This window comes from Pelodiscus sinensis, chromosome 19, assembly GCF_052426305.1.
Source record: "Pelodiscus sinensis isolate ZL-2025 chromosome 19, ASM5242630v1, whole genome shotgun sequence".
NCBI classification, from domain to species: Eukaryota; Metazoa; Chordata; order Testudines; family Trionychidae; genus Pelodiscus; species Pelodiscus sinensis.
The window spans coordinates 28,004,353-28,018,407 of record NC_143070.1 but is presented as its reverse complement, the minus strand read 5'-3'; the positions used below and the strand labels follow the sequence as shown (position 1 = coordinate 28,018,407).

The 14,055-nt window shown below is 54.2% G+C and overlaps 4 non-coding genes across 4 annotated transcripts; 3 read left to right on the top strand and 1 right to left on the bottom strand.

The window, feature by feature from the left end:
- Nucleotides 1-1,856: 1,856 nt before the first annotated feature.
- TRNAT-UGU (transfer RNA threonine (anticodon UGU)) lies at nt 1,857-1,930 on the bottom strand. The gene has a single exon. It is a non-coding gene; the product is annotated as a tRNA-Thr (tRNA).
- A 3,069-nt stretch (nt 1,931-4,999) lies between these two features.
- On the top strand, nt 5,000-5,071 carry TRNAG-UCC (transfer RNA glycine (anticodon UCC)). Its single transcript has one exon. It is a non-coding gene; the product is annotated as a tRNA-Gly (tRNA).
- A 7,412-nt stretch (nt 5,072-12,483) lies between these two features.
- Nucleotides 12,484-12,599, top strand: LOC149522651 (U5 spliceosomal RNA). The gene has a single exon (XR_016347439.1). It is a non-coding gene; the product is annotated as a U5 spliceosomal RNA (small nuclear RNA).
- A 1,097-nt stretch (nt 12,600-13,696) lies between these two features.
- On the top strand, nt 13,697-13,860 carry LOC149522650 (U1 spliceosomal RNA). The gene has a single exon (XR_016347507.1). It is a non-coding gene; the product is annotated as a U1 spliceosomal RNA (small nuclear RNA).
- Nucleotides 13,861-14,055: the final 195 nt, after the last annotated feature.

Here is a 14,055-nt window from a genome sequence, read left to right as displayed (position 1 = left end):
GGAAAAGAGGGCTTCTTGTGCAAGAATTATTCCTCTCCCCATAACGGATAAGCCCTCTTGCACAAGAAGGCAGTGTGCACAGGCAAGAGGGATTTCTTGCGCCAGAAACCCCTATGGCTAAAATAGCCATTAGAGCTTTCTTGCACAAGAGAGTGTCTATGCATGCTCTTTATAAGGAGATAAACCACCTCATAGAGCTGGAAGGAGCCTTGAGAGGTCAGCTAATTCTGTCTTTGTGCTCATGGAAGCTCCAAGAGCCATCCCTGACAGATTTGCCCCAGATCCCTAAATGGTTACCTCAAGGATTGAGCTCATAACCCTGGGTTTAGCACACTAACATTCAAACAACTGAGCTACCCTGCCCTCCTGTACCAAAGCACACAGCACTGTGGATGTGCTCTTGCACAAGAACTCTTGCCCAAAACAGTTCTTGGTCAAGAAGCCTGCAGTGCAGATGGAGCCTAAAGTTTTTCATATTTTTTGTTTTAAAAATATTTCAAACAGTTGTTCAATGGGCCCCAGGCCTGGAATTGTGCTGCAACCGCCTCCCTCGCTACGGTCACTGGCTCTGTGTGCACTGGCCTTCTGTCTGGGTGCTGGCAGGGGGTGGGAGGTGGCGGGTACCGATGGGTAACAGGTGCCAAGGTGCATACAGAGAAGCCAGCGCCTGCATCTCTGCAAGTGACCTCACTGTGCCCACCTCAGCTTTTAGGAAACACTCTCCTCCTGTCTGCGCCTAACACCAGTGTCACTGTCTGCTCCTGAGGGGTCCTGTCTGGGGGAAATGGCAGTTCCAGGGGACACTGGCCCAGTGTTGAAACATCTCACAGGTAACATGGCAAAGAGGAAGCCAAAGAGACTCTCCACCTACCAGGAAACATCACAACTGTCAACCCAGGTGGGACTTGAATCCACAATCCCTGGTTTAAGAAGCCATTGCTTTGTCCATTAAGCTACTGGGGCACACTAAAGATAACAGAGACAGAAATTCCCTCTTCCAAATGCACATTCCTCAATTTTTAGGTGCCAGATTCAAGCCGTTGGAAGGAGCCAGAAACACGGGGGAGGGGAGGGGCTGATCACACCCCTCTGAAAACCACCTCTCAGGAGGCACCTCCAGCTGCCCCAAAGGGTGAAACTCAACACCTTGACATCTCATCTCCCTCCCAAAGCCAGGGGCTTGTTCCCACAGCCGCAGCCTCATCAGGGAGCCGTGCTGGCACTCACTGCTCCTGGGGAAGGGAGCGGGTCCCACAGGGTCTGGGGCTGGTGGGGAATGGGCAGTTGTCACTGAAGGGGAAGGATAAGACGCAGCCACGTTGCTGAGGGCAGGGAGAGCGGCTGGGGCTGGGCTGGTGGTGCCATGGGACATCCCTGGAGGAGCTCTGCAATGTGACCCTGGCTCCCAAGGCAGCAAGTGCAGAATCCCCCTTGGCGAGCGCAGGAGGCTCCGACCGGCCTGGTTTAAATCCGTCTGACGGGCTGGACGACCCCGATGCTGGAGTGTCAGAGCCCCTGTCAACCAGCCCTGTGTTTGTCCCCTCCCTCACCAGGCAGGGCAGGGCCCACGCTCCCAGCAGGGAGTTACAGGCACGTCTCTCGCACCCAGAGCACTGGGGCGACCATGGAGCAGTACTCACTGGCCCATGTGTGGCACCCAGGGACTTACAGTGGGAGTCAGAGCCCTGCCTGGCCAGTACTAGTCATCTCTGCACCTGCTCCAGGTTTCTGGTTTCCTTCTCCCTAATGAGCCTCCCCAATCAGCCTTTCCTGAACCAGCAGTTCCATGGGTGGCCAGGGGAGGCCTCTTCTATGTCCCAGAAGGACATAGGAAAAGGTGAACAAAGGCCACAGCAAGGCACCACTGGGAGTTGAACCCAGGATCTCCTGCTTACAAGACAGGTGCTTTAGCCAGCTAAGCCATGGTGCCCTCTGCAGGGCAGGATCTAAAACTGTTCTATTCTATGGTCCCAGACAACACCTTTGACTCCCAAAGTGCAGCCAATCCCCATTTCCCTCCAGCCCTGGCAGTGTCTGGCTCCCTGGGCACAGAAGGCTACAGCTCAGTGGGCAGAGGCTCTGACATGCACGTCTCCCCCAGCCGCTGGGACTGTGGAGTTGGCCTTGAGATTTAGTGTTGCTGGGGGAAGGGATAAGTGCAGCAAACACGGATCATCTGGATTGTAAGCCCTTGGGTCTCACAGTTTGGGTTGGAGACCCCAGGTGGGGGCCTGGCCTCCTTGGGTCGGTCCCTTCCTGAGGGCACAGAATTAAGAAAGAATTCCTTTGTCCTGTAGCAATCCGAATTGGCCAACGAGCAAGTCACAAATTTTTTGTTCACATATAAGTACAGGAGAACGGTCTCTTACAGTAATGATGGCCAAGTGGTTAAGGAGTTGGCTTAAAAATCCAAAAGTTTTTCCCTGTGCAGGGTTGAATCTTGCTCACACTGAGGCCTGTGTTTTGGTCATACCCCTAACAAGGGCAACTAGCTTGACTGCCAGCTGTTTGCACATCTGGACCCAGAAATATCCTGAACCTTGGTTCTGTCGGCCAGTTTCTTTTCAGCTCACTGCAAACTGCCTCCCAGCTGTAGGTGAGGCTGAGTGTGCATGAAACCAGCGGTGCCTGACCAATGTGTCTGCTTTTCCTACCATCCCTCCATCTGTACCTGGAGTCGGCTTCCTTCAGTTGAACTTTGCCTTGTCCCCACAGCAGGAAGCCAAAGGGAGCAAAGAGCAGAAGTGCAGGATGCTGGTGGGGTGCCCTCTGGGTTTGATTTAGTGAGTCTTAGTTTGACTCGTTGAATCAAGTTCCAGAAGATTGATCACAGCAATTCCTCTCCAGCTGGACGTGGTTCTTGTTCTTCTGTACAGAACAGCCAATGGGCGTTCAGATCTCAGCCTTGCTCAACTGATGGGAATAGAAACCAGACACCCAGCAGGTTTGAGCTGGTTTCAGTTGAGGGACCCGTCTGCCTGGTTTACATGCATTGGCACAAGAACACACGAGGGGTTTGCTGACATTTTAAGAATCCCTGTACAATAGAAATCCATGACTGACACACCTGGAGGTGCAAATGTTTCACTTAGGATAATCAACTTATTAAGGGGGCACTTGAGATTGAACCAAGGACGTCTACAATCGGCACTCAAACACTACCACTGCGTTACACCCGACAGTGGTTGTACTTTTCAGCCCAGTGTTGGGAACTTAGCACCTGGCAGCACTGCCTGCATGAGCAGATTGTCATCCTGAAGCAGGAAGACCAGGAACTCCCCCCAATACTTCTCTAGACCCTTTGCTCCCAACACAGGGGGGGGGGGGGCTGTGTGCCTCGGGAGGAGTGACCCACATCATATCCCCAGCATTTCTGCCCTTCATGGATGGACCTTTGGGGGCAGGCCCAGACGCTCCATCCTCTCACTCAACTCCTATCACACACTAGAGCAGGGCAGCACCCAAGGGTAGGGCTGAGCCATGGGGTGCTGAGCAAGGGGCAGAGGCTGCAGGAGCTGAGAGTTTCCCTAGAGCCCAGGGACCTATAACGAGGCACCAGACCCAGTGTCTCTCTCGGAAGGCGCAGAAAGGGATTGACTGGGGGCAGGGAGAGTGGCTCAGGGGTTGTGCAGCTTGTTGCCCTGGGTAGGGGTGTGGCCAAAACACAGGCATCCCTGTGAGCATGATTTGAACCTGCGCAGGGAAACCCTATTGGATTTCTAGTGCAACGCCTTAACCACTTGACCACCACAGCTGTGAAGTCAGCAGTGTCCCAGGATCAGGGAAAGTGGTAACTAATCCCAGTGCCCAGACCTGACCTCACCCGCCCCACAGAATTCACACAGCAAACCTGGCTCCAGAACAGGGCAAGCTTGGGGGCTCATTGCTGGGCCCTGGGGTGAAGCATTAAACCAGCCCCCCTTCTACGGGGCCTGTGAGTGTTGCTGTCCCTGCTGTACAGACAGGGCCATGGAGGCAGGGAGAGATTCACTGAATGGGCCAAGGTCACCCAGCGAGTTAGAGCCCAGCTCTGCCCCCAGCTCCCTGCCCCACCCACCGATGTGCTGACTCCCTCACTGCCAGGGGGCTGTTTGCATTGGCCTCTTTTGTTTTCTTTTCTGCTGTGAGACATTGGGACAGTTGGCCAGGGCGTCCCGCAGTTGCCATCTCCCTCTGTGCAGGTGCTGTCCAGAGCCCCGACTAGCAAACGCTGACACGCTGTTAGGTCCAGACTAGAGGGCAGAGTTTAAGGGTTATTTCGGAAGAAGGGTTTTCTCCCCAAATAACTGCATCTAAACGGTGTTTTTTATTTCATAATAAAGTATTTTGAAACAGCACCCGGACACGATTATGCAAATATAGCGCCAGATATTTAAATCCCGGTTTCATTTACAATTTTGAATGTCTCCATTTGCATCCCTCTCTTGAAGGAGACTGCAAGTGTCGACATGTCCTGGGTGTTGCAACCTCCCAGCACTCACCTGATGTTCCCTCCCCGCTGCCTGAAGCCGTTTGGGAGTCCTCCTGCATCCCCTGCCTCTTGCTTGGTCCTGTGATGTGTCCCAGGAGGGGTCTCTGGGGGCTTGTGCCTGAGAAATGGCTCTCCAAAAGGAAGAAGTGCTCCATCTTAGGCAAAGGACCCAGAAACAACACTTTACGGCAAAAAACACAAGGACGGCTCTTGGTCCGCATCCCTGGGCCACACAGAGTATCCAGAAGTCACTTCCCCACCTCTCCCTTGGCTGCTCTAGAGCTTAGCCCAAAGTCTGATAAACTCTACTCTCCCACCCAACAACCTCTGGGACTCCTCTCCTGCCCAGCTCCTCACACCACGGAGAGTGCAGGGCAGCTACTACCCCAGAGTCACCACTTCTGGTCTCTGCCTAATAGTCAAGAAGTTCTGCTTTACCCAAACCACACAGGCACCCTCTCGCCTCTGGCCAGCCTCATGGCAGATGTAGGATTTCCTAACTAATTTTCCCAGCAACTTTTCATGCAGGCACTGGTGGTATAGTGGAGAGCATTGCTGCCTTCCAAGCAGTTGACCTGGGTTCGATTCCCAGCCAATGCAGTGTAAAGAGGGAGCAACAAAGCTTCTTGCTGAACTTTTATTTGAACACTGAAAAAACAGGCACAAATGGGTTCTGCAGCTGCGGGCTGCCTCTCACCGCTCTTCATCCTCTCCGAGAGCGTGCACAGTAATGTGGTTCCTCCCTCACATACCCCTGCCGCAATTCCTTGACCTTGGCTCTGACTTGGTAGGATGCGGGGGTAGGAGGGAGGTGGCCTTTCTTTGCTAGACCATTGGCCATTTGGCCAAAAATGTCGGCATTCCTCCGCATGGACTGCAGGGCCTTCAGAGACTCCTCCTGGGATCACAGCTCCAAGAGGGTCGTTATCTGTGGCCCAGACTATGATGGTGCCTGGTGTTTGCTGCCCCTTGCTTGATTTGATTCCCAGCCAATGCAAGGTGGGAAGGGAACAGGCAGCCTCCTGGGGAAGAACTTATTTAACCCTGAACAACAGGCACAAGTGGGTCCCACAGCCAAGGGCTCCCTCTCACCGCTTTTCGTGGGGAGCAGCTCAAACAAAACTAATTTGGCTGTTGTGGGGTCTCCAGGGGCTTGTACCCATGACCTGGGCATTATTAGCATCAAGCTCTAAACAGCTGAGCCAGCAGGCCCAAAGGTGGCCCCACAACAGAGGGAAGAGAAGAGTTTCCCTGCTATTGGGGAAAGCAGGCCAGGCCAAGGCCCTTTTAGCCCCTGGGTCTGTGCAGGCTGGAGCCTCCTCCTACCAGTTTTCTGGCCTATTTCCTGAAAAGCTCACAGTCTTGTGCCTATTTCTGTTTCCCTGTCCATAGCAGGCAGCTAAAGGAGGGAGACAGGGGTAGAACAGTCACCACAGCAAACATATCTGTAGCCAGCACAGGGCTTGAAATCAAGACCATGACATTACTAGCCTCAGGAACTAACCAACTTTACTAGCCAGCCAACCCAAACACAGCTCACAAATAGCCCTTTCAGAAAGGCATATCCAGCAGCTGAAGGGCTGTCTCTGCAGCTGCCAATGGCTCTTCTCTGACTGGGCCACTAGTGACTCACTGTGACGTGGGCTGGCTCGTCCAGCTGGTTTGAGGTTTGGTCAAGATGGCTGGCGGCTGGCATGGTGCACTGAGACCCAGGGCAAAGAGGCAGCCGGAATCTCTTGCTATCAGCATCTTACCTCCCAACTTCTTCCCTGTGAGCAGGCCCTGGGTCAGCCCAGCAGTTCCATGGGTGGCCAGGGGAGGCCTCTTCTGTGTCCCAGAAGGACCTGGGAAAATGTGAGCAAAGGAAGCAACAAGGCACCACTGGGAGTTGAACCCAGGCTCTTCTGTTTAGACGGAGCAAGCTAAGCCATGGTGCCCCCCTCAAGCTGTTGGGTAAAACTGCTCTGTGGTCCCAAACAACACCTTTGACTCCCAAAGTGCAGCAATTTCCTTCCAGCCCTGGCTGTGTCTGCGGCTGAGCGGCACAAAGGAAGATACAAGATCCCTGGTGGGGTCTTTGCTGGATGAACGTGCCTGAGGAAAGACGCTGGAAGCGCAACAGACACACAAAAGGGGACAGTTTGAGTCACACACGGCAGGGGGCACAGCTCAGCCAGGGACCTTATCCACTCACAGAGCTTCACAGCTTTTCCACCCCCCAAACCACCCCATAGGCTCACCCGCACCATGCTAAGGGCCTGGGTTTTTCTGTCAGTTTGCCAGACCAAATAACTAACCACTAACCACGCCACTGCTCTGGAGTCTCTGCCTCTCATGGGCCTTCTCATCCTCAGGTCCACTTTGTCTCCAGACAGACCCTGCTCTGCCACAGGCTGTCACTCCTGGGCCTTCTAGAGCAAAATGTGCCTCTTCATTCTGACTTTGAATACCTGGGCTTTTAGCAAGCAGATCTGCATCTTACACCAGCATTTGCTAGTGCAGGGTCTCAACAACTTGTGCAGAGAAGGAGACAGCAACTGTGGAGCATCCATGCTAACTGTTTCAGAGAGCAGATGAATGTAAGCTCTGTGCCAATGAGAGAAACTGTCACTCCAGATGGGACTTGAACCTACAATCCCTGGCTTAGGAGGCCAGTGCCTTGTCCATTAGGCCACTGGGGCACACAGAAAAAACTGCCTGGGAAAGAAATTCACCTTTCTAAATGTCCCTTCTTCAACTTTTAGCTCCTGATTAAGCCCCTTTGAAGAAGCCAGATACACAGGAAGGGCTGATCACACCCCTCTGAAAATCAGCTTTCCATGGCTATCTGTAGCTGGCTCCAAGTCATGGGCCTTGACGTCTCGTCTCCCTCCCGAAACCAGGGACGTGTCTCCCACGGCTACAGCCTCCTGAGGCTCTATGGCCGTGTCTTTACAGCAGGGACAGCAACACTCACAGCCCCACAGGAGGGCCCCTGGTCTAGCAATGTGGTCCCCTGAGCAGCCTCTGATGTTCCCTGCTTGAGCCCCAGAACCAGCCCTGAGTGAGAGGGCAGAGGGGGAGCAGCTCACACATGCCAAGGGGCTGGCCAGGGGCAGGACATGAGCCTGCAAGGCAGCAGTGACATCACAAGGAACTTTTACAGCACCTCAGCTCATTGGCTGGGAGGCAGTGACCTCACAGAGCAACCTTGGCAACAGCCAGGTGGGACAGGGGCAATTTCAGAGACCCCCATGGCCTGGCTGCCTGGAATCTCTTTTGTGAGGTTTTCCCGTGAACTCTATTATAATTCTCTTCACTTTCCTATTGTTTGTCTGTGTGATCGCTGTCTGGATTGTAACTGTTTCTGTCGGCTGTATCATTAATTTTGCTGGGGGAAAATCAACAAAGGTGGTGGAGTGTGATTGGTTAGGTAAATCATAATAGTATGTTAGCTTTGGTTAGTAAAATCATATTAAAATAATTGGTTAAGTAGGACTCAATTTTCACTATATAAACTGGGGTCCAAGGAGACCAGGGAGAAGAAGGAAAAGGGAAATGAGAAGAAGAAGAAGGAGGGAAAGGGAAAGGAAGGAAGAAGACCAAGGGTACGTCTAGACTACCGCGTTTTGTCGACGGAAGTTTTGTCGACAGAAGGTGTTATGCCTCGTAAAATGAGGTATATCAGCGTCGACAAAACTACTGAGTTCTGTCGACGTTAGGTAGTCTAGACACTCCCCAAGAAGGAGGAGGGAGACCTGGAAGCAGAACTCCCCTCTAAGCCAGCCTCAGACCAGAACAGCCAGGACTCCTCTGCATGACCGGTGAAATGGTTTGCTGAGTGAATTCTGTGGGTCAGGTGACATCAGGCCTGGGCACTGAGATTATTTATGAGTTTCCCTGGCCTGCTGTTACTTAGAGCTGTGATGACTGAGTGGTTGAGGCATTGACTTTAAGATTCCATCGCATTTTCCTGTGCAGGTTCAAATCCTGGTCACAGCAAGGCCTGTATTTTGGCCACACCCCTTCCTAGGGCAACATGGTACCCAAACCCTGAGAAGAACATGCCTGTCCCATCAGAAAGGACACCTGCAGAAGGCAACAGAGGCTACAAAAGCAGGAGAGAACATGGATTGCAGGGTCCTGCCCAACAATAGGAAAACCAGTCTGGCTTTCAGCAGAGCCACCTCCCCATGGACACAGCTAGGGGACCAAGCAGCTCCAGTGGCCCCTCCCTCTCCCCAAAAGCCGGCCCTGGTTGGGGAGAAAGATGCTGGGCCCAGCGGCCTCCCTTCACCTGGCAGAGGCAGAAGTGATGGAGACAGGCCCAGGGGTGTGTGGGCTGCAAAAGCCTCTTGTTCCCTTCTCAACTCCTAACAGTGCAAACTTCGGGGAGAGTAGCTCAGTGATAGACTACAAATTATATGAGCGTTACTTCGAATCCAACTGATCTTTCAATGGACACATTTCTCTCTCCAATTCCATTACATTCTAGGTTTCTATTTTTTGGATTCTATCAATGAATACGAATCCTTACTGCTGTCCTGTGCCAATGCCCATAAACCAGGCAAACCCGTCCCTCGGCTGGAGCCAGCTCAAACCCGCTGTGTGTCTGGTTTCTGTTTCCATCTATTCGACAAGGGTGTGATTTGGATGCCCAATGGCAGGTCCTTGGTCTCCACGGGCTGTGCTGTGCAGAAGAACAAGAACCAGACCCAGCTGGGGAGGAATGGCCTAGTGTGTATTGCAATTGGTGGAGGAGTTGCCCAAATCTACCGGAGATGGGCAGGAGCCTGTTACAAACACACACTAAACACCATTATCAGACTGCCCGGTGCACATTCCTACCGTCCCTTGTGCACACAACATACCTGGGGCTCTAATTACTGGCCACCTGCCTTTCACACAGATCATTGATCCTTGTGACTTTCAGGTACATTCATACGGCAGCTGTTTAAACATAATGTGCTTCTATTGCATGACCAGCACCAGAATCTCCGGCTATGTCTACACTACGGATTTCCTCAGCAAAAAAGGTGCTAATGAGGGTCTCATTTGCATGAGTCATGATCTTATTTGCATATTTTCTGGCAAACTGATTTCACGCTGGAGTTGTTGTGCAAAAACAAGCAGTATGGAAGTTTTCTTTTTGTGCAAAACCCCCTTTTTCTGCAAGATCAGGATACCTCTTTTTGGGGGGCATAAGAATCTTGTGAAAAAAGGGGCTTTGTGCAAAAAAACATTCACACTACTTGTTTTTGCACAACAAGCCCATTGGCTGAAAATATGCAAATGAGATTGTGACTCATGCAATTGAGTCCCTCATTAACATATTTTTTAAGGAGAAAACTTCTAGTGTAGAAGTAGCCTCTGTGAGTCACCAGCAGTGGGGCTGTTAGTGTCGGCATCTAACTAATTGCACCATTAGGCCATGTCTTCACTCTGGTGGAGATGGCTGCTGCAATCCATCTTCCAGAGCTTGATTTAGCAAGTCTAGCTAAGCTGCACTAAATCAAACCCCTAGGGTACCTCCTGCTCTTTGCTACTATCCTACTCCCACTGTGAGGGCACCACCAAGCTCAACTGAAGGTAAAACCAACTCCAGCTACATGTTGAAGAATGGTGGGAAGAAAAGTCCCTTTGGGCTGGCAACAAGGCACCACTGGGAGTTGAACCCAGGATCTCCTACTTACAGGCAAGTGCTTTAGCCAACTAAGCCATGGTACCCTCCTTAAAAAGAGGTTTGAAACTGTTCTACTTTATGGTGCCAGACACCCCCTTCCCGTTCCAAACTGCAGCCATTCCCCATTCCCCTCCAGCTCTTGCCATGACTCAAGGTCTGTGCAGCCCAAAACATTTGATCAGCAGCTGGTACCCAAAACCTTTTTGTCAATTGTAGCACCAGGCCCCAAAGGGACAGACCCAAGGCAGCCACCTGGTCCTAAGGCCGAGCCTGTAGCCAGGGGGAGGGAGAAGAATCTCTTCTTTCAGCTGGAGTTGAATCAGCAACTTAAGGACACTTGCCGAGCACCCGCTACAGGCCTCTGCTCTGCCAGCTGAGCTACGTAATGGTACCTGCAGCAGGCTGCTTTGCCCAGGTGGGCTTTTTGACCAGTGCCAGGGCAAGAGCCCCGCAACGGGGGGCTGGCCCCAGAGCCTAGGGTCCGGGAGTCTGGTCAGCAAGTGAGACTCGCCCGTCAGTCCAAGCTGCTTTCTCCCCGGCTGCTGTTCCTGCCTGTCCCGTGCCAGCGCCGCACGCAGGCCAGTGGGGCAGGACGGGGGGTGTCAGTGGGGCCCTGCTCTCAGTCCGTCCCTCACAGGCCCTGTGGGCTGCTCGAGGGCTTAGCCCGTCGCCCAGGCCTGGCGCGGGGATGGAACATGGGGCACGTGTCCCCCTGTGAGCGTGTGCGGGGGCAGGAGGGAGCCACACGGGCCCGGCTGAAGGTTTTGTGCTGGGGCTGGAGGCTTGAGCCTGAGCTGTCGGCCTCAGCGGGACTTGCTCCTCCCCCCTCTCCTGCCTTGCTGCCTCCTTTGGCCAGCAGCGCTCAGGGGCAGCCGGGAGAGCCGGCACCAAGGGCAGAGGAGGCCGAGGCACAAGCCCCTCAGAGGGGACAGGCCTGAGGCCTCTGGCTTGCCCAGGCTCACGCCAAGGGGCTTTCTGTGGTTCCGGGCGGGGGAGGGAGGCCAGGCCCAGGCCGGTGGGAGAAGGGGCAGCGCCTGCCAGGGCAGCAAGGGGAACTGCAGGGAGCGAGACGCGGCGTTTCTGCCTGGATCACTCAAGGGTCCTTCTGTGGGTGAAGAGCCTGTGACACCCCTGTGCTGCTGGGTTCCTCTGCCCCTCCCCTGGGAGGCCGTCCCCATGGGGGGCTCGTCCCCTGGCACTCATCAAAAGCCCACCTGGGCAAAGCAGCCTGCCCCAGGCACCTTCCATAGCTCAGCTGGCAGAGCAGAGGCCTGTAGCGGGTGCTCGGCAAGTGCCCTTAGGTGGCTGATTCAACTCCAGCTGAAAGGAGAGATTCTTCTCCCTCCCCCTGGCTGCAGGCCTGGCCTTAGGACCAGGCAGCTGCCTTGGGTCTGTCCCTTTGGGGCCTGGTGCTACAATTGATAGAAAGGTTTTGGGTACCAGCTGCCAATCAAATGTCTTGGGCTGCGCAGGCCTTGAGTCATGGCAAGAGCTGGAGGGGAATGGGGAACGGCTGCACTTTGGAATAGGAAGGGGGTGTCGAGGGTTTCGTCACCAGTGCGGCTGTTCCTGTTCTGTTCCATGCTGTGAACGTTCCTGAGAAGGTTGGAACCAACCCGGCTCCTTTAGGGGCGGAGACTGAGGTGTTTAAACAGCGCGAGCAAACCGGGGACAGCACCAGCTGGCCCAGGCGGGGGAGAATAATTGCACTCGGGTGTCCCGGGGTCTGGCTCGATCACAGCGGGCAGGCTACTGAGAAGGGCCACAGGTGCAGGCTGCAGCGTTGGAGGCTGGGGACTTTGCTGCCGCGGGGCGGGCTGGATCCTCTGTAGGCTCCGTGGCTGACCCACCCTCCCCCGGGGCAGTTCAGCGGCTCGTGCCCCGGCCCTTACACGCGGCAGCGACCAGAGCCCCAAGCCCACCTGCCCCTCCCGAGGGAAGTGCAGAGCCCGGCACCCCCAAGCTACTGGCCCAAGAGGCCACGGGGAACCAGCGCGCGGCCTGCACCTGGAACAGCGGTGGGACCAGCAGCAGCTGCCCAGCCCGGCCCGTGGCAGCAAGCTAGGGGCTGCAGCCGCAGCTCGGAGATCTGGGCTCCTCCGCGCACTCGGCGTACCTCGGGGTGCTCATTTACATACCCACGATGCATTGGGCACAGTGATTCACCACCCGCGTCCATGGGGCAGAGTTTGCTCCTAAAGCCCCTGGCTCCCACGCAAAACTCGGGCTATCAGCACGGCAGAGCAACAGGCTGCAGAAGGGGTGGGGATTTGCAGACAGTCCGGTATAGCCACCGTGAGTTGAGAAACAGACGCCGTTTTTCTGGCAGCGCCTCTGCAGCAACTGTGGTATACTCTGGGTTCTCTTCAGATTATATAAATCTTTTGCCTTTTACTAAAGATTTTCATGGAGAGGAACATTTAAGAGTTTATACTCAATTTTTTGAGGCTTCACTCTGGTGAAGCTACTCAATGGTGTGAAAAAACAGAACTGAACTATTAGTTTTTGTAGTGAGGCCTGTAGATGCCTGTGTTTATTTGAAAATGATGTACCTTATGATGTGCTACCTTTTTAATAGTAGTAGTTGTGTTAGTCTAGTCCAGCTAAAACAAAAAATAGAACTATGTAGGGCTAACCAGAGGGGTTACATCTAGACTGGCATGATTTTCCGGAATGCTTTTAATGGAAAAGTTTTCTGTTAAAAGCATTTTTGGAACAGAGCATCTAGATTGGCACGGACACTTTTCCCCAAAAGCACTTTTTGCGGAAAAGCGTCCGTGCCAATCTAGACTCGCTTTTCCGCAAAAAAGCCACGATCGCTTTCTACTGTGCTGTCTACAGTGGCCCTTGTCCGGAACAGTTTTCCGGAAAAAGGACTTTTGCCCGAACGGGAGCAGCATAGTATTTCCGGTAAAGTGGCTGATTTCTTACAGTAGATCATCAGCGCTTTTCCGGAAATTCAAGGGGCCAGTGTAGACAGCTGGCAAGTTATTCTGGAAAAGTGGCTGATTTTCCGGAATAAGTGGCCAGTGTAGACACAGCCCGGATGCGCCCAGCTACGGAGGGCGACAGGCCCAGTTGGACCGGGGGTGTCGGGGCGAGAGCGGAAGCCGCACGGACACAGTGCCTCCTGAGTGGCGGCTCCTGTCCGAGCCAGCTCCTGTTGGGTGTGCGGGCTGCAGCCGGGGAGAGTGCCGGTGGGGTCGGGAGTCGGGGTGCAGCAGCACCGCCAAAGCGGGGCTCAGGCCGGAGAGGAGAGAGAGCTCCGGGCCAGGGGAAGACAGGCAGGCAGGGGCGTGTCCCGGGCGGAGAGGCGGAGGGGCGTGAGTACGTATGCAGATGTGGGCACGAGCAGAGGCTTGTGGGAGCACGAGCGGGCTAGCGAGCGGGGCCCGCCTTGGGCAAGCGGGGCTCGGTGTGGGTGTCGGGGGCGGCTTGGGGGCGGGTGCGGGCAGTAGGGGAGTGTTTGGGACGTGGCAGTGTGGGTGCGCAAGGCGGCGTCCCCTGTGATGTGAGAGGCTTTGGGCGGTGGGGGGCAGGCAGTGGTTGTGCAGGTGGAACTCATACTTACCTGGCAGGGGAGATACCATGATCACGAAGGTGGTTTTCCCAGGGTGAGGCTCATCCATTGCACTGTGGGTGTGCTGACCCCTGTGATTTCCCCAAATGTGGGAAACTCAACTGCATAATATGTGGTAGTGGGGGACTGCGTTCGCGCTTTCCCCTGGCGCTTGCTGTGAAAAATAGACTGACAGATGACCAAGACAAACAGGGAAGAAATGTTGCTGCTTTTGTTTTTGCTCTTTTTTTTCTCTGTGGCGAGCGTTGCTAGTTTTTTGCATTTTTCTCTGCTTAGTCCCTGTTCTGTGCTAAGGCTTGGCTTGGCTGGTCCCTGGGGGGGGGCTCCTTTTTCTGCTTCTTC